This window comes from Arachis ipaensis, chromosome B3, assembly GCF_059453495.1.
Source record: "Arachis ipaensis isolate K30076 ecotype BB chromosome B3, ASM5945349v1, whole genome shotgun sequence".
Lineage (NCBI taxonomy): Eukaryota > Viridiplantae > Streptophyta > Magnoliopsida > Fabales > Fabaceae > Arachis > Arachis ipaensis.
The window spans coordinates 98,189,202-98,207,500 of NC_142438.1; the positions used below are offsets into that span (position 1 = coordinate 98,189,202).

General features: G+C 38.7%; 1 non-coding gene across 1 annotated transcript; it reads left to right on the plus strand.

Moving 5' to 3' along the window:
* The first annotated feature begins 3,960 nt into the window (after positions 1–3,960).
* Positions 3,961–4,068, plus strand: LOC148571722 (small nucleolar RNA R71). Its single transcript, XR_015908598.1, has one exon. It is a non-coding gene; the product is annotated as a small nucleolar RNA R71 (small nucleolar RNA).
* Positions 4,069–18,299: the final 14,231 nt, after the last annotated feature.

Consider the following 18,299-nt stretch of genomic DNA (forward strand, 5'->3'; position numbering starts at 1 on the left):
GCAGCAAAGAACAAAGCTTGCAGAAAAAAAAATAGGCGAAAAAAATAAAAAAAGAAAAAGAAAAAGCCAAAAGCTCTTAAAACCAAGAGGCAAGAGCAAAAAGCCAATAACCCTTAAAACCAAAAGGCAAGGGTAAATAAAAAGGATCCCAAGGCTTTGAGCATCAGTGGATAGGAGGGCCTAAAGGAATAAAATCCTGGCCTAAGCGGCTAAACCAAGCTGTCCCTAACCATGTGCTTGTGGCGTGAAGGTGTCAAGTGAAAACTTGAGACTGAGCGGTTAAAGTCAAGGTCCAAAGCAAAAAAAAGAGTGTGCTTAAGAACCCTGGACACCTCTAATTGGGGACTTTAGCAAAGCTGAGTCACAATCTGAAAAGGTTCACCCAATTATGTGTCTGTGGCATTTATGTATCCGGTGGTAATACTGGAAAACAAAGTGCTTAGGGCCACGGCCAAGACTCATAAAATAGCTGTGTTCAAGAATCATCATACTGAACTAGGAGAATCAATAACACTATCTGAACTCTAAGTTCCTATAGATGCCAATCATTCTGAACTTCAATGGATAAAGTGAGATGCCAAAACTATTCAAGAGGCAAAAAGTTACAAGTCCCGCTCATCTGATTGGAGCTATGTTTCATTGATAGTTTGGAATTTATAGTATATTCTCTTCTTTTTATTTTATTTGATTTTCAGTTGCTTGGGGACAAGCAACAATTTAAGTTTGGTGTTGTGATGAGCGGATAATTTATACGCTTTTTGGCATTGTTTTTAGTATGTTTTTAGTAGAATCTGGTTACTTTTAGGGATGTTTTCATTAGTTTTTATGTTAAATTCACATTTCTAGACTTTACAATGAGTTTGTGTGTTTTTCTGTGATTTCAGGTATTTTCTGGCTGAAATTGAGGGACTTGAGCAAAAATCAGATTCAAAGGTTGAAGAAGGACTGCTGATGCTGTTAGATTCTGACCTTCCTGCACTCAAAATGGATTTTCTGGAGCTACAGAACTCAAAACGGTGCACTTCTAATTGCGTTAGAAAGTAGACATCCAGGGCTTTCCAGAAATATATAATAGTCCATACTTTGCCCAAGTTTAGATGACGCAAACTGCCAATTCTGGCGTCCAGCGCCAGCTCTCTGCCCAATTCTAGCGTCCAGCGCCAGAAACAAGTTGCAAAGTGGAGTTCAACGCCCAAAATGGCACAAAAGCTAGCGTTCAACTCCAAGAATGACCTCTCCACGTGTAGACTTCAAGCTCAGCCCGAGCACACACCAAGTGGGCCCCGGAAGTGGATTTATGCATTAATTACTTACTTTTGTAAACCCTAGTAGCTAGTTTATTATAAATAGGACTTTTTACTATTGTATTAGACATCTTTTGATCTTTAGACGCCTGGTTCTGAGATCAGAGGGGCTGGCCATTCGGCCATGCCTGGACCTTTCACTTATGTATTTTCAACGGTAGAGTTTCTGCACTCCATAGATTAAGGTGTGGAGCTCTGCTGTTCCTCAAAGATTAATGCAAAGTACTACTGTTTTTCTATTCAATTCAAATTGTTCCGCTTCTAAGATATTCATTTGCACTTCAACCTGAATGTGATGAACGTGAAAATCATCATCATTCCCTATGAACGTGTGCCTGATAACCACTTCCGTTCTACCTTAGATTGAATGAGTATCTCTTGGATCTCTTAATCAGAATCTTCGTCGTATAAGCTAGATTGATGGCGGCATTCATGAGAGTCCAGAAAGTCTAAACCTTGTCTGTGGTATTCCGAGTAGGACTCTGGGATTGAATGACTGTGACGAACTTCAAACTCGTGAGTGCTGGGCATAGTGACAGGCGCAAAAGGATAGTAAATCCTATTCCAGTATGATCGAGAACCTCAGATGATTAGCCGTGCTGTGACAGAGCATTTGGACCATTTTCACAAGAGGATGGGATGTAGCCATTGACAACGGTGATGCCCTTACATAAAGCCAGCCATGGAAAGGAGTAAGACTGATTGGATGAAGACAGCAGGAAAGCAGAGATTCAGAGGAACGAAAGCATCTCTATACACTTATCTGAAATTCTCACCAATGAATTACATAAGTGTTTCTATCCTTATTTTCTGTTTAATTAGTATTATTTTTGAAAACTCCATTATTGATTATCCGCCTGACTGAGATTTACAAGGTGACCATAGCTTGCTTCATACCAACAATCTCCGTGGGATCGACCCTTACTCACGTAAGGTTTATTACTTGGACGACCCAGTGCACTTGCTGGTTAGTTGTATCGAAGTTGTGACAAATTATGAATTGAGATTAGAGCACCAAGTTTTTGGAGCCATTATTAGAGATCACAATTTCGTGCACCAGGCCTCCCAACACCAAACTTAGAGTTTGACTGTGGGGGCTTTGGTTGACTCTGCAGTGAGAAAAGCTTTTCATGCTTCCTCTCCATGGTTACAGAAGGAGATCCTTGAGTTTTAAACACAAGGTAGTCCTCATTCAGTTGAAGGACCAACTCTCCTCTGTCCACATCAATCACAGCTCTTGCTGTGGCCAGGAAGGGTCTTCCAAGGATGATGGATTCATCCTCATCCTTCCCAGTGTCTAGGATTATGAAATCAGCAGGGATGTAAAGGCCTGCAACCTTTACTAACATGTCCTCTACTTGTCCATATGCTTGTTTTCTGGAGTTGTCTGCCATTTCTAATGAGATTCTGACAGCTTGCACCTCAAAGATTCCCAGTTTCTCCATTACAGAGAGTGGCATGAGGTTTATCCCTGACCCAAGGTCACATAGAGCCTTTTCAAAGGTCATGGTGCCTATGGTACAAGGTATTAAGAACTTTCCAGGATCCTGTTTCTTCTAAGGCAATCTCAGTTGATCCAGTCACTCAGTTCATTAGTGAGCAAGGGAGGTTCATCTTCCCAAGTCTCATTACCAAATAATTTGGCATTTAGCTTCATGATTGTACCAAGGTACTTGGCAACTTGCTCTTCAGTAACATCTTCATTCTCTTCAGAAGAAGAATATTCAACAGAGCTCATGAATGGCATAAGGATGTTTAATGGAATCTCTATGGTCTCCAGATGAGCCTCAGAGTCCTTTGGTTCCTCAGAGGGAAACTCCTTATTGATCTCTGAACGTCCCAGGAGGTCTTCCTCACTGGGGTTCACATCCTCTCCCTCCCTTGTAGGTTCGGCCATGATGATCAATTCAATGGCCTTGCACTCTCTTTTTGGATTTTCTTCTGTATTGCTTGGGAGAGTACTAGGAGGGGTTTCAGTGATTCTTTTACTCAGCTGGCCCACTTGTGCTTCCAAATTTCTAATGGAGGACCTTGTTTCATTCATGAAACTCACAGTGGCCTTAGATAGATCAGAGACTATGTTTGCCAAGCTAGATGGGGTCTGCTCAGAACTCTCTGTCTTTTGCTGAGTGGATGATGGAAAAGGCTTGCTATTGCTAAACCTGTTTCTTCCACCATTATTAAAGCCTTGTTGAGGCTTTTGATCCTTCCATGAGAGATTTGGATGATTTATCCATGAGGGATTATAGGTGTTTCCATAGGGTTCACCCTTGTAATTCACCTCTGCTATTGCAGGATTCTCAGGATCATAAGCTTCTTCCTCAGAAGATGCCTCTTGAGTACTGTTGGATGCAGCTTGCATTCCATTCAGACTCTGAGAAATCATATTGACTTGCTGAGTCAATATTTTGTTCTGAGCCAATATGGCATTCAGAGTATCAATTTCAAGAACTCTCTTCTTCTGAGGCGTCCCATTACTTACAGGATTCCTCTCAGAAGTGTACATGAACTGGTTATTAGCAACTATGTCAATGAGTTCTTGAGCTTCTGCAGGTGTTTTCTTTAGGTGAATAGATCCACCTGCAGAATGGTCCAGTGACATCTTTGATAATTCAGACAGACCATCATAGAATATATCCAGAATGGTCCATTCTGAAAGCATGTCAGAAGGACACTTTTTGGTCAGTTGCTTATATCTCTCCCAAGCTTCATAGAGGGATTCACCTTCCTTTTGTCTGAAGGTTTGAACATCCACTCTAAGCTTGCTAAGCTTTTGAGGAGGAAAGAACTTGGCTAAGAAAGCCGTGACCAGCTTATCCCAAGAGTTCAGGCTATCTTTAGGTTGAGAGTCTAACCATACTCTAGCTCTGTCTCTTACAGCAAACGGGAAAAGCATAAGCCTGTAGACCTCGGGGTCAACCCCATTGGTCTTAACAGTATCACAGATCTGTAAGAACTCAGTTAAGAACTAAAAAGGATCTTCAGATGGAAGTCCATGAAACTTGCAGTTCTGTTGCATCAGAGAAACTAATTGAGGTTTAAGCTCAAAATTGTTTGCTCCAATGGCAGGGATTGAGATGCTTCTTCCATGTAAATTAGAATTAGGTGCAGTGAAGTTACCAAGCATCCTCCTTGCATTGTTATTATTTTCGGCCATATCTTCTTCTTTTTCAAAAATTTTTGTCAGATTTTCTCCAAAGAGTTGTGCTTTAGCTTCCCTTAGCTTCCTCTTCAGAGTCCTTTCAGGTTCAGGATCAGCTTCAACAAGAATGTTCTTATCCTTGTTCCTGCTCATATGAAAAAGAAGAGAACAGAAAATAATAGGGATCCTCTTTGTCACAGTAGAGAGGTTCCTTTATGTGAGTAGAAGAAGAGAAGAATATAAGAAAGAGAAGAGGAAAAAATCGAACTCAGAGAGGGAGATGGGGTTCAAATTTTTGGGTGGAAGAGAAGTGTTAGTAGATGAATAAATAAATAGAAGGAGATTAGAGATGAGAAAGGAATTCGAAAATTAAACAAAATAAAATAAAAATATTTTAAAATTAAATTTAAAATTCAAAAATTGAAATAGAAATTAAATTAAAATTAAAATTAAAAACAATTAGTTAATTAAAAAGGAATTTTGAAAAAGAGGGAATGGATTTTCAAAAATTAGAGAGAGAGAGAGAGAGAGAGAGAGAGCTAGTTAGGTAGTTTTGAAAGAGATATGATTGAAACAAAAAGATATGATTGATTGAAAAAGATTTGAAAATCAAATTAAAAAGATAAGTGGTTAGAAAATATTTTGAAATTGATTTTGAAATGATTTGATTGAAATAGAAAAAGATATGATTGAAATTTAATTTGAAAAAGATTTAGAGAGGAAATTAAAAAGATTTGATTTTGAAACTTAAAATTGATTACTTGACTAACAAGAAACTAAAAGATATGATTTTAAATTTTAAAGATTGAACCTTTATTAATAGGCAAGTAACAACTTTGAAAAATTTTGAATCAAAACATTAAATGCTAATAAAATTTTCGAAAATTAAAAAATAAAATAAGAAAAAGATTTTGAAAATTAATTTGAATATTTTTGAAAAAATGAAAAAGATTTTGAAAATTTTTAAAAAGGAATTCGAAAATATGAAAAGAAAATTGAAAAAGATTTGATTTTGAAAAAGATAAGAATTTTTAATTGAAAATTTGATTTGACTCATAAAAACAACTAGATTTTAAAAAATTTTAAAAAAGTCAACTCAAATTTTTGAATTTGATAAGTGGAAAAGGGAAAGATATTTTTTTATTTTTGAATTTTAATAAACAAAGAGAAAAACACAAAATTGAAACAAATCATGAAAATTATGAATCAAAATAACTAATGCATGCAAGAACACTATGAATGTTAAGATGAACACCAAGAACACTTTGAAGATCAAGATGAACATCAAGACTTATTTTTGAAAAATTTTCAAGAAAAGAAAAACATGCAAGACACCAAACTTAAAGATTTTTATTCTTTAGACATTAATAATTCAAGAATGCATATGAAAAACAAGAAAAGACACAAAACAAGAAAATATAAAGATCAAACAAGAGGACTGGCCAAGAACAACTTGAAGATCATGAAGAATGCAATGCATGAAATTTTCGAAAATAAATTTTTAGAAAACTAAAAAGATGCAATTGACACCAAACTTAACACTTGACTCTAGACTCAAACAAGAAACACAAAATATTTTTGGTTTTATTATTTTATTAAACTTTTTTTTTATTTTTCAAAAATTAATTGGGAAAAACGAAAGAGAAGAAATTATTTTTAATTTTTTTCGAAAATAAGAATAATAAAAACAAAACGGTTAAAATTAAAATAAAATTACCTAATCTGAGCAACAAGATGAACCGTCAGTTATCCAAACTTGAACAATCCCCGACAGCGGCGCCAAAAATTTGGTGTACGAAATCGTGATCATTCCTTCCTTGGTAACGACGCTAAAAACTCAATACGCACATTCATGTTCTTAATTCTGTTTCACAACTTCGTACAACTAACCAGCAAGTGCACTGGTTCGTCCAAGTAATAAACCTTACGTGAGTAAGGGTCGATCCCATGGAGATTGTCGGCTTAAAGCAAGCTATGGTCACCTTGTAAATCTCAGTCAGGCGGATTCAACTGATTTTATAAATTGATAAATAAAAGATAAATAAAATATAAAATAGGATAGTGGTACTTATGTAATTCATTGGTGAGAATTTTAGATAAGCGTATAGAGATGCTTTCGCCCCTCTGAACCTCTGCTTTCCTGCTGTCTTCATCCAATCCTTCCTACTCCTTTCCATGGCAAGCTGTATGTTAGGCATCACCGTTGTCAATGGCCACCTGTCCTCTCAGTGAAAATGGTCCAATGCGCTGTCACTGCATGGCTAATCATCTGTCGGTTCTCGATCATACTGGAATAGGATCCATTGATCCTTTTGCGTCTGTCACTATGCCCAGCACTCGCGAGTTTGAAGCTCGTCACAGTCATTCAATCCCTGAATCCTACTCGGAATACCACAGACAAGGTTTAGACTTTTCGAATTCTCAAGAATGGCCGTCCATGGGTTCTAACTTATACCACGAAGACACTAATAACTCGGACTCTGTCCCCTGTATTAGATATCCAAGATATATCCATTCAATCTAAGGTAGAACGGAAGTGGTTGTCAGGCACACGTTCATAAGTTGAGAATGATGATGACTGTCACGATCATCACATCCATCATATTGAAGTGCGAATGAATATCTTAGAAGCAGAATAAGTTGAATTGAATAGAAAAACAGTAGTACTTTGCATTAATCTTTGAGGAACAGCAGAGCTCCACACCTTAATCTATGGTGTGTAGAAACTCTACCGTTGAAAATACACAAGTGATAAATGTTCAGGCATGGCCGAATGGCCAGCCCTCACAAAAGTCTAAGATAGCATAAAACTAATCAAAGATCCGAAGATGTAAATACAATAGTAAAAAGTCCTATTTATACTAAACTAGTTACTAGGGTTTATAGAAACGAGTAAATGATGCAGAAATCCACTTCTGGGGCCCACTTGGTGTGTGTTTGGGCTGAGCATTGAGCTTTACACGTGTAGAGGCTTCTCTTGAAGTTGAACGCCAGTTTGTAGCCTGTTTCTGGTGTTGAACTCCACTTTGCAACCTGTTTCTGGCGTTTGACTCCAGAATGCAGCATGGAACTGGCGTTGAACGCCAGTTTACGTCATCAATCCTTATTCAAAGTATGGACTATTATATATTTCTGGAAAGCCCTGGATGTCTACTTTCCAACGCAATTGAGAGAGCGCCATTTGGAGTTCTGTAGCTCCAGAAAATTCACTTTGAGTGCAGGGAGGTCAGAATCCAACAGCATCTGTAGTCCTTCTTCAACCTCTGAATCTGATTTTTGCTCAAGTCCCTCAATTTCAGCCAGAAATTACCTGAAATCACAGAAAAACACACAAACTCATAGTAAAGTCCAGAAATGTGATTTTTATTTAAAAACTAATAAAAATATACTAAAAACTAATCAATTCATACTAAAAACTATGTAAAAACAATGCCAAAAAGCGTATAAATTATCCGCTCATAATGCGGTGACAACGCATTTTGGACCATTTTCACTGAGAGGACAGGATGTAGCCATTGACAATTGTGATGCCCAACATACAGCTTGCCTTGGAAAGGAGTAGCAAGGATTGGATGAAAGCAGTAGGAAAGCAGAGATTCAGAAGGAACTAAGCATCTCCATACGCTTATCTGAAATTCTCACCAATGAATTACATAAGTATCTCTATATTTATTTTATGTTTTATTTATCTTTTAATTATTAAAACTCTATAACCATTTGAATCTGCCTGACTGAGATTTACAAGGTGACCATAGCTTGCTTCAAGCCGACAATCTCCGTGGGATCGACCATTACTCACGTAAGGTTTATTACTTGGACGACCCAGTGCACTTGCTGGTTAGTTGTGCGAAGTTGTGACAAAGAACTAAGATTATGGACGTGCGTATTAAGTCTTTAACGCCGTTACCAAGGAATGAACGATCACAATTTCGTGCACCAATCTCCCAATTAGAATCTTCTTGGGGCTTAGAGTTTGCCTGCTGATGAGCGGATAATTTATACGCTTTTTGGCATTGTTTTTACATAGTTTTTAGTATGATTTAGTTAGTTTTTAATACATTTTTATTAGTTTTTAAATAAAAATTACATTTCTGGACTTTACTATGAGTTTGTGTATTTTTCTGTGATTTCAGGTAATTTCTGGCTGAAATTGAGGGACCTGAGCAAAAATCTGATTCAGAGGCTGAAAAAGGACTGCAGATGCTGTTGGATTCTGACCTCTCTGCACTCAAAGTGGATTTTTTGGAGCTACAGGAGTCCAAATGGCATGCTCTCAATTGCGTTGGAAAGTAGACATCCAGGGATTTCTAGCAATATATAATAGTTCATGCTTTGCCCAAGTTTAGATGACGCAAACTGGCGTTCAACGCCAGTCCACTGCCCTATTCTGGCGTTAAACACCAGAAACAGGTTACAAGTTGGAGTTAAACGCCCAAAATAGGTTACAACCTGGTGTTTAACTCCAGAAACAGCCTAGGCACGTGTAACGCTCAAGTCTCAGCCCCAGCACACACCAAGTGGGCCCCGGAAGTGGATTTATGCACTATCTATCATAGTTTACTCATTTTTTGTAAACCTAGGTTACTAGTTTAGTATTTAAACAACTTTTAGAGATTTATTTTGGATCTCATGACATTTTTAGATCTGAAATTTGTACTCTTTGACGGCATAAGAAAAAAGATTGCTCCAGCTAAATGAGCTAGAGGAATTCAGACTCACTGCTTTCGAAAATGCCAAGCTTTACAAAGAGAAAGCAAAAAGGTGGCATGACAGAAAGCTATCATCTAGAGTCTTTGAACCAGGACAGAAGGTTCTTCTGTTTAACTCTAGGCTCAGATTATTCCCCGGGAAACTGAAATCCAGGTGGAGGGGACCATATGTGATTACAAGTGTGTCACCATATGGCTATGTGGAGCTTCAAGACATTGATTCTAATAAGAAGTTCATTGTTAATGGACAGAGAGTCAAGCATTATCTTGAAGGCAATCTTGAGCAAGAATGCTCAAATCTGAGACTAGATTAAAAGCTTAGCAAGGTCCAGCTAAAGACAATAAAGAAGCGCTTATTGGGAGGCAACCCACTTTTTACTTATCTATGTTAATTTTTTGTTTTCCTTTTTTATTTTATGTTTTCTTTAGGATGATGATCATGTAGAGTCACAGAAATCAAAGCAAAATAAAAAACAGCATTAAAAGCAGCTCACCCTGGAGGAAGAGCTTACTGGCGTTTAAACGCCAGTAAGAAGCATCAGACTGGCGTTTAACGCCAGAAAGAAGCATCAAGCTGGCGTTAAACGCTAGAAACAAGCACCAAGTTGGCGTTCAACGCCAAGAAAGGGGGAAAAGCTGGCGTTTAACGCCAGAAACAAGCAGCAGTCTGGCATTAAACGCCAGGATTGCACTCTAAGGGCGTTTTGCATGCCTCAATGGAGCAGGGATGCTAAGTCCTTGACCCTTCAAGATCTGTGGATCCCACAGGATCCCTACCTACCCCACCTCTTCTTCTCTCCTCTTCACACCTTTCCATAACACTCTTCTCCATACTCTCTTCACCACTCACATCCATCCATCATAAACCCCTCATACACACTATCACCCTCCCTTGGCCGAACCCACCATACATCTCCATCTCCTCCTTTCTTTCTTCTTTTGCTCGATGACGAGCAAACATTTTAAGTTTGGTGTGGAAAAAGCCCCACTTTTTCATTTTCCATAACCATATGGCACCTTCCATGAAATTAGAGAAGATCAAAAAGCTATGAGGGAAGAGCAACAAAGGCAAGGAAGAGACATAGAGGAGCTCAAGAGCACTATTGGTTCTTCAAGAAGAGGAAGACGCCACCCTCACTAAGGTGGACCCATTCCTTAATCTCCTTGTTCTTATTTTCCTATTTTTCGATTTTTGAGCCTTATGTTTTATTTATGTTTGTGTCTATACTATATGATCATTAGTGTTTAAGTGTCTATGTCTTAAAACTATAAATGTCCTATGAGTCCATCACCTCTGTTAAATGAAAACTGTTCTAAAAATAAAAGAACAAGAAGTACATGATTTCGAATTCATCCTTGAAATTAGTTTAATTATTTTGATGTGGTGACAATACTTTTTGTTTTCTGAATGAATGCTTGAACAGTGCATATGTCTTTTGATATTGTTGTTTATGAATGTTAAATATGTTGGCTCTTGAAAGAATGATGAAAAGGAGAAATGTTATTTGATAATATAAAAAATCATAAAAATGATTCTTGAAGCAAGAAAAAGAAGTGAAGAACAAAGCTTGCAGAAAGAAAAATGGCGAAAAAAAAGGAGAAAGAAAAAGAAAAAGCAAGCAGAAAAAGCCAAAAGCTCTTTAAACCAAAAGGCAAGAGCAAAAAGCCAATAGCCCTTAAAACCAAAAGGCAAGGGTAATAAAAAGGATCCAAGGCTTTGAGCATCAGTGGATAGGATGGCCTAAAGGAATAAAATCCTGGCCTAAGCGGCTAAACCAAGCTGTCCCTAACCATGTGCTTGTGGCGTGAAGGTGTCAAGTGAAAACTTGAGACTGAGCGGTTAAAGTTGAGGTCCAAAGCAAAAACAGAGTGTGCTTAAGAACCCTGGACACCTCTAATTGGGGACTTTAGCAAAGCTGAGTCACAATCTGAAAAGGTTCACCCAGTTATGTGTTTGTGGCATTTATGTATCCGGTGGTAATACTGGAAAACAAAGTGCTTAGGGCCACGGCCAAGACTCATAAAGTAGCTGTGTTCAAGAATCAACATACTGAACTAGGAGAATCAATAACACTATCTGAATTCTAAGTTCCTATAGATGCCAATCATTCTGAACTTCAAAGGATAAAGTGAGATGCCAAAACTATTCAAGAGGCAAAAAGCTACAAGTCCCGCTCATCTGATTGGAGCTAAGTTTCATTGATATTTTGGAATTCATAGTATATTCTCTTCTTTTTATCCTATTTGATTTTCAGTTGCTTGGGAATAAGCAATAATTTAAGTTTGGTGTTGTGATGAACGGATAATTTATACGCTTTTTAGCATTGTTTTTACATAGCTTTTAGTATGATTTAGTTAGTTTTTAATATATTTTTATTAATTTTTAAATAAAAATCACATTTCTAGACTTTACTATGAGTTTTTGTATTTTTCTTTGATTTCAGGTAATTTCTAGCTGAAATTGAGGGACCTGAGCAAAAAATATTATTCAGAGGCTGAAAAAGGACTGCAGATGCTGTTGGATTCTGACCTCCCTGCACTCAAAGTGGATTTTCTGGGGCTACAGAAATCCAAATAGTGCACTCTCAATTTCGTTGAAAAGTAGACATCCAGGGCTTTCCAGAAATATATAATAGTTTATACTTTGCCCGAGTTTAGATGACACAAACTGGCGTTCAACGCCAGTCCTCTGCCCTATTCTGGCGTTAAACGCCAGAAACAGGTTACAAGTTGGAGTTAAACGCCCAAAACAGGTTACAACCTGGCGTTTAACTTCAAAAACAGCCTAAGCACATGTAAAGCTCAAGTCTCAGCCCCAGCACACACCAAGTGGGCCCCGGAAGTGGATTTATGCACTATCTATCATAGTTTACTCATTTTCTGTAAACCTAGGTTACTAGTTTAGTATTTAAACAACTTTTAGAGATTTATTTTGGATCTCATGACATTTTTAGATCTGAACTTTGTACTCTTTGACGGCATGAGTCTCTAAACTCCATTGTTGGGGGTGAGGAGCTCTGCTGTGTCTCGATGAATTAATGCAATTATTTCTGTTTTCTATTCAAACACGCTTGTTTCTATCTAAGATGTTCATTTGCACTTCAATATGATAGATGTGATGATCCGTGACATTCATCACCATTCTCAACCTATGAACGCTGACTGACAACCACCTCCGTTCTACCTTCGATTGAATGAGTATCTCTTGGATTCCTTAATCAGAATCTTCGTGGTATAAGCTAGAATCCATTGGCAGCATTCTTGAGAATTCGGAAAGTTTAAACCTTGTCTGTGGTATTCCGAGTAGGATCTAGGGATTGAATGACTGTGACGAGCTTCAAACTCACAAGGGTTGGGCGTAGTGACAGACGCAAAAGGATCAATGGATCCTATTCCAGCATGAGTGAGAACCGACAGATGATTAGCCGTGCGGTGACAGCGCACCTGGACCATTTTCACTGAGAGGACGGATGGTAGCCATTGACAACGGTGATCCACCAACACACAGCTTGCCATAGGAGGAACCTTGCGTGCGTGAAGAAGAAGACAGGGGAAAAGCAGAGATTCAGAAGACAAAGCATCTCCAAAACTCTAACATATTCTCTATTACTGTATAATAAGCATTATTTAATCTATGCTCCCTTGTTCATTTGCAATTCAACTGATAATTATAATTGATATCATGACTAAGAGTTACAAGATAACCATAGCTTGCTTCAAGCCAACAATCTCTGTGGGATCGACCCTTACTCACGTAAGGTATTACTTGGACGACCCAGTACACTTGCTGGTTAGTGGTACGAATTGTGAAAAGTGTGAATTACAATTTCGTGCACCACCTGCTGAGGTGGTTGTTGCTGCTGAGACTAAAATTGGCATTTATTGTAATTGTTCTGTTGGAAGCCACCCTGAGAACTATTGTTAAAGTTCTGAGGTCTCTGAGGTTGGTCCCTCCATCCAAATTTTGGGTGATTCCTCCACCCCTGATTGTATGTCTTGAAATATAGGTCATTTTTGGATTTCCTAGGACCACTCCCCATGTAATTGACCTATTCAGAAGAGGGTTGAGCATAATTATAATTATCATTTTACACAAAATTACCTGCCATGTCATAGGAGACTTCCTATGGTGGATTTTGGGTGTTGATAGCTGAGACTTGCATGCCACCCATCTGCTGAGTAAGTAGATTTATTTGCTGAGACATAAGCTTGTTCTGAGCAAGAAGAGCATTAACAGCTTCCACTTCCAACACGCCTCTCTTCTGAGAGGTTTCAGAGTTCGCAGGGTTTCTGTTAGATGAGTATAGATATTGGTTGCTTGCAACCAATTCAATCAGCTCAATAGTCTCCTCTGGTGTCTTCTTCTTATGTAATGAACTGCCTGCAGAGGTATCTAAGCTCATCTTGGACATCTCACCCAAACCTTCATAAAAGATATCTAGTTGGGTCCATTTGGAGAACATGTCTGGAGGGCATTGCCTGGTCAGTAGCTTGTATCTCTTCCAAGCTTCATAAAGAGTTTTACCCTCCTTCTGCCTGAAAGTCTGAACCTCCACCCTAAGCTTAGTCAGCTTCTTTGGTGGGAAAAATTTAGTGAAAAACTCTGTAACAACCTTTTTCCAAGTATTCAGACTCTCCTTTGGTTGGGAATCTAGCCACAGCTTTGCTTTATCCCTTAGAGCAAACGGGAAGAGCATGAGTCTGTACACCTCTGGGTTCACTCCATTTGTCTTCACAGTATCACATATCTGCAGAAAATCAGATATAAACTGATTTGGATCTTCATGAGAAAGTCCATGATATTGGCAGTTTTGTTGCACCAAGGTGACAAATTGTGGCTTCAACTCAAAGTTGTTTGCAGCTATAGGAGGCACCACAATACTTTTTCCATAAAGATCAGCAGTAGGGGCAGAATAAGAGCCAAGCACTCTTCTTTGTTGATCATCCCCATTCGGATTTGCCACATTGGCATTAACAGCATTATTATTATCCATAGTAGACTCTGCAGCCTTGTAAAGTCTTGCTTGTTGTAAACGTCGCCTGAAAGTTCTTTCAGGTTTAGGATCAAAGTCTAAGAGATGTTTTTTGTCTCTGTTCCTGCGCATAAACAAACAGAAGACAATAAAAAATATGGAACTCTCTACGTTAGAGTGCAGAGAATTCCCAGTGAAGTAACTTGTGTAAAATAATAACTTAAAAATACTTACTACTCAATAAATAAAAAAATTCTAAGATTTAAAGGGAAAATTAAATAGAGAAATTAAAACAAAATTAACTAGGTAACACCAAACTTAATTTCAGGAGTAAACTACCATTTGTACCCACGAAAGTTGAAAACGCTGACATATCTACCCATAGAAAAAAGAAATTATCATTTGTACCCATAAAAAATTATTTTTACAGGCAAAATTATCCAAACCCTAAAAAATTATCTAAAATCCCTAAATTACCCTTATCTTCACCACCACACCACCTCCTTCACCCAATCACCTTTCTAACCCTAACCCTCTTCACCCAGCCACCACCCCTCTTTCCCTTTCTGCACTCAAATCCCACCACCACCCTCTTCCCCCAGCCACCATCCCTCTTTCCCTTTCTAACACACTCTCACCATTACTTCCTACTCAGTCTCCACCGCTGCTCCAATGGCTCCTTGCCACACTCTCCTCTCTTTCATTGCCGCTCCTTCATCACCATAACCTTTATCACCTCAATTAAAGCACAGTTCATTGAAAAATAGTGACCTCATAAATTAACTCAGAGAAAAGCACCTTTGGAGGAATCACAATCAACCCAGAGAGATTTGAAATGGATGACGATGGGTGAGAGTCAAAATTGAATCTTGGTTTCAGCTGAGTGTGAAGCTGTTTAAGGAAAACTGTGAAAAGGATGTCATGGAGAAAGCTGACAAAAATAAGGCGGAAAAGGACACAGATCTAAGGTGTGAAGAGAGTGAAGAGAAAGGATCAAATCTGAATAACTAAGCATAGAAGCCTCATGTATTTGGATTCACTTTTTTCTGGGAGAAAAAAATGGCGAAAGAGATAGAAAGAGAGAGAGAGAGCTTGTCACGGTTTTGGTTCGCAAAGGAGACCATGGTGGTGGCAGCTAGCGCGGTGGCACTGGTTCGGTGATGAGGAGAAGATAGTCACAGTAGGTGAGGGTGGCAGCGGTGAAGAGAGGAGGGGGCTGCTGGCGGCGGCAAAGCAGGGGATGGTGCAAAGTTCCTCTGGTCGGCAAGGGCGAGACAGGGAAGGAGAGAAGGAGGGGTGGTCGCTGACGCTGATGCTAGAGGCTGCAAGAACAGAGGCTGCGACATTTGTCACGGAGGAGGAGAGGTGGCTCGCGGTTGAAAAAATTGCTGCTAGGATTGTTTGAAAATCAATTGATTATTGGTGAGAGAGAGGATGGGGTTAGTGGTGGTGGTGGTGGTAAGGTGATGAGCATATGAGGATAATGGAGTGGTTAGTGGGGCGGAGAAAGATGATGCAGATGATGATAAGGGTGCGAGGAGAAGCTGGCGCGGTGCTCCTGGGCTGGCGGAGGTCCGCGACGTTGCTAGCGGAGAAGGGTGAACGATGATGAGGAGGGTGAGACATTGGTTTGTGGTTGATGCTGGGATTGGGTGGTTGAGAACATTGAGAGAGAGAGAAGAGGGAGGAAGGAGATGATAGTGTGGAGAGAAAGGTAATTTAGGGATTTTAGATAATTTTTTAGGGTTTGGATAATTTTGCCTGTAAAAATAATTTTTTATGGGTACAAATGGTAATTTCTTTTTTCTATGGGTAGATATGTCAGCTTTTTCAATTTTCATGGGTACAAATGGTAGTTTACTCTAATTTCAGAAACAAAAATCAAAATTTATTAGTACTAATGTAAATATATATATATATATATATATATATATATATTAAATAATAAAAGAAAAAAAAAGAAAGAAAACGAAATAGGGGAAGGGGGTGGGTGCTAACGAAAGAACAAAAAAAAAAAGAAAAAAAATTTACGGGAATGAAAATAAACAAAAATGAAAAATAAAAATTAATAATAATAAAATAAAATTAATTAAACTCAAAACGCCTAATCTAAGCAATCAAGCAACTAATAGTTGTTAATCACAGTCAATCCTCGGCAACGGCGCCAAAAACTTGGTGCAGAATTTACAATTCACAAACTAACCGGCAAGTACACCGGGTCGTACCAAGTAATACCTCTGGTGAGTGAGGGTCGATCCCATGAGGATTGATGGATCAAGCAACAATAATTGAGTGATAAGCTTAGTCAGGTGGTACGCGAAATCGTGATTATTCGTTCCCTGGCTATAGTGACAAAAACTTGGTGTGGGAGAACGTGATCTCAAGACTTCTTCACAATTCCGTATAACTGACCAGCAAGTGCACTGGGTCGTCCAAGTAATAAACCTTACGTGAGTAAGGGTCGATCCCACGGAGATTGTCGGCTTGAAGCAAGCTATGGTCATCCTTGTAAATCTCAGTCAGGCGGATTTAAATGGTTATGAGGTTTTGATAATTAAAATATAAATAAAACATAAAGTAAAATAGAGATACTTATGTAATTCATTGGTGGGAATTTCAGATAAGCGTCTGGAGATGCTTTGTTGCTACTGAACTTCTGTTTTCCTACTGCCTTCTTCCAACCATGCGTTATCTCCTTCCATGGCAAGCTGTATGATCCTCTCGGATGAAAATAAATCCATATGCGCTATCACCGCACAGCTAATCATCTGTCGGTTCCCGCTAGCGTCAGAATAGGACCATTGTCCTTTTGCACACTGTCACTGCGCCCAACATTCGCAAGTTTAAAGCTCGTCACAGTCATCCCTTCCCAGATCCTACTCAGAATACCACAGACAAGGTTTAGACTTTCCGGATCTCAGGAATGCTGCCAATGGTTCTGGCCTATACCACGAAGGTTCTAATCTCAGATTCAAATGCTCTGTTGTCAGGAGAGACAATGTGAATCGTGATTAGGGACCCAAGAGAATATACTCCGGCTGTCGTCCAATGACTACGTTGAACATCATGTAGACCGCTTTGTGGTTGTCAGGCACGCGATCTTGGCTAAGCGAGCAACGAAGATTGGGTGATTGTCACGGGTCACCCCTTTATTTTGACTTAACTGAATTAAGAACAAGAGTATCTTGGAGAAGAAGTAGGCGTGAATTGAAGAAAAAACAATAGTACTTGCATTAATTCATGAAGAACAGCAAAGCTCCACACCTTAATCTATGGGGTGTAGAAACTCCACCGTAGAAAATATATAAGTGAAAAAGGTCTAGGCATGGCCGTGAGGCCAGCCTCTCCAAACGTGTACAATAGCAAAAAGCTCTACCAAATACGATATAAAGATATAAAATAAATCTCTAAAAGTAGTTTTTATACTAAACTAGTAGCCTATGGTTACAGAAAATGAGTAACTAAGTGCAGATAGTGCAGAAATCTACTTCCGGGGCTCACTTAGTGTGTGCTTGGGCTGAGCATTAAATAGTTTTCATGCTTGGGCTTTTCCTAGAGCTTTGGTGCCAGTTTGGGCGTTTAACTCCAATTCTAGTGCCAGTTTGGGCGTTTTACGCCAAGATGTTTTAGGCTAGCCTTGGATGCCAGTTTGGGCCATCAAATCTCGGGCAAAGTATGAACTATTATATATTTATGGAAAGCCCAGGATGTCTACTTTTTAACACAATTGAGAGTGCACCAATTGGGCTTCTGTAGCTCCAGAAAATCCATTTCGAGTGCAGGGAGGTCAGAATCTAACAACATCTGCAGTCCTTTTTCAGCCTCTGAATCAGATTTTTGCTCAGGTCCCTCAATTTCAGCCAAAAAATACCTGATATCACAGAAAAATACACAAACTCATAGTAAAGTCCAGAAATGTGATTTTAAAATAAAAACTAATAAAAATATAATAAAAAGTAACTAAAACATGCTAAAAACTATGTAAAAATAATGCCAAAAAGGGTATAAATTATCCGCTCATCACAACACCAAACTTAAATTGTTGCTTGTCCCCAAGCAACTAAAAACAAAATAGGATAAAAAGAAGAGAATATACAATGAATTCCAAACTTATCAACGAAGATTAGCTTCAATTAGATGAGCGGGACTTGTAGCCTTTTTGCTTCTGAAC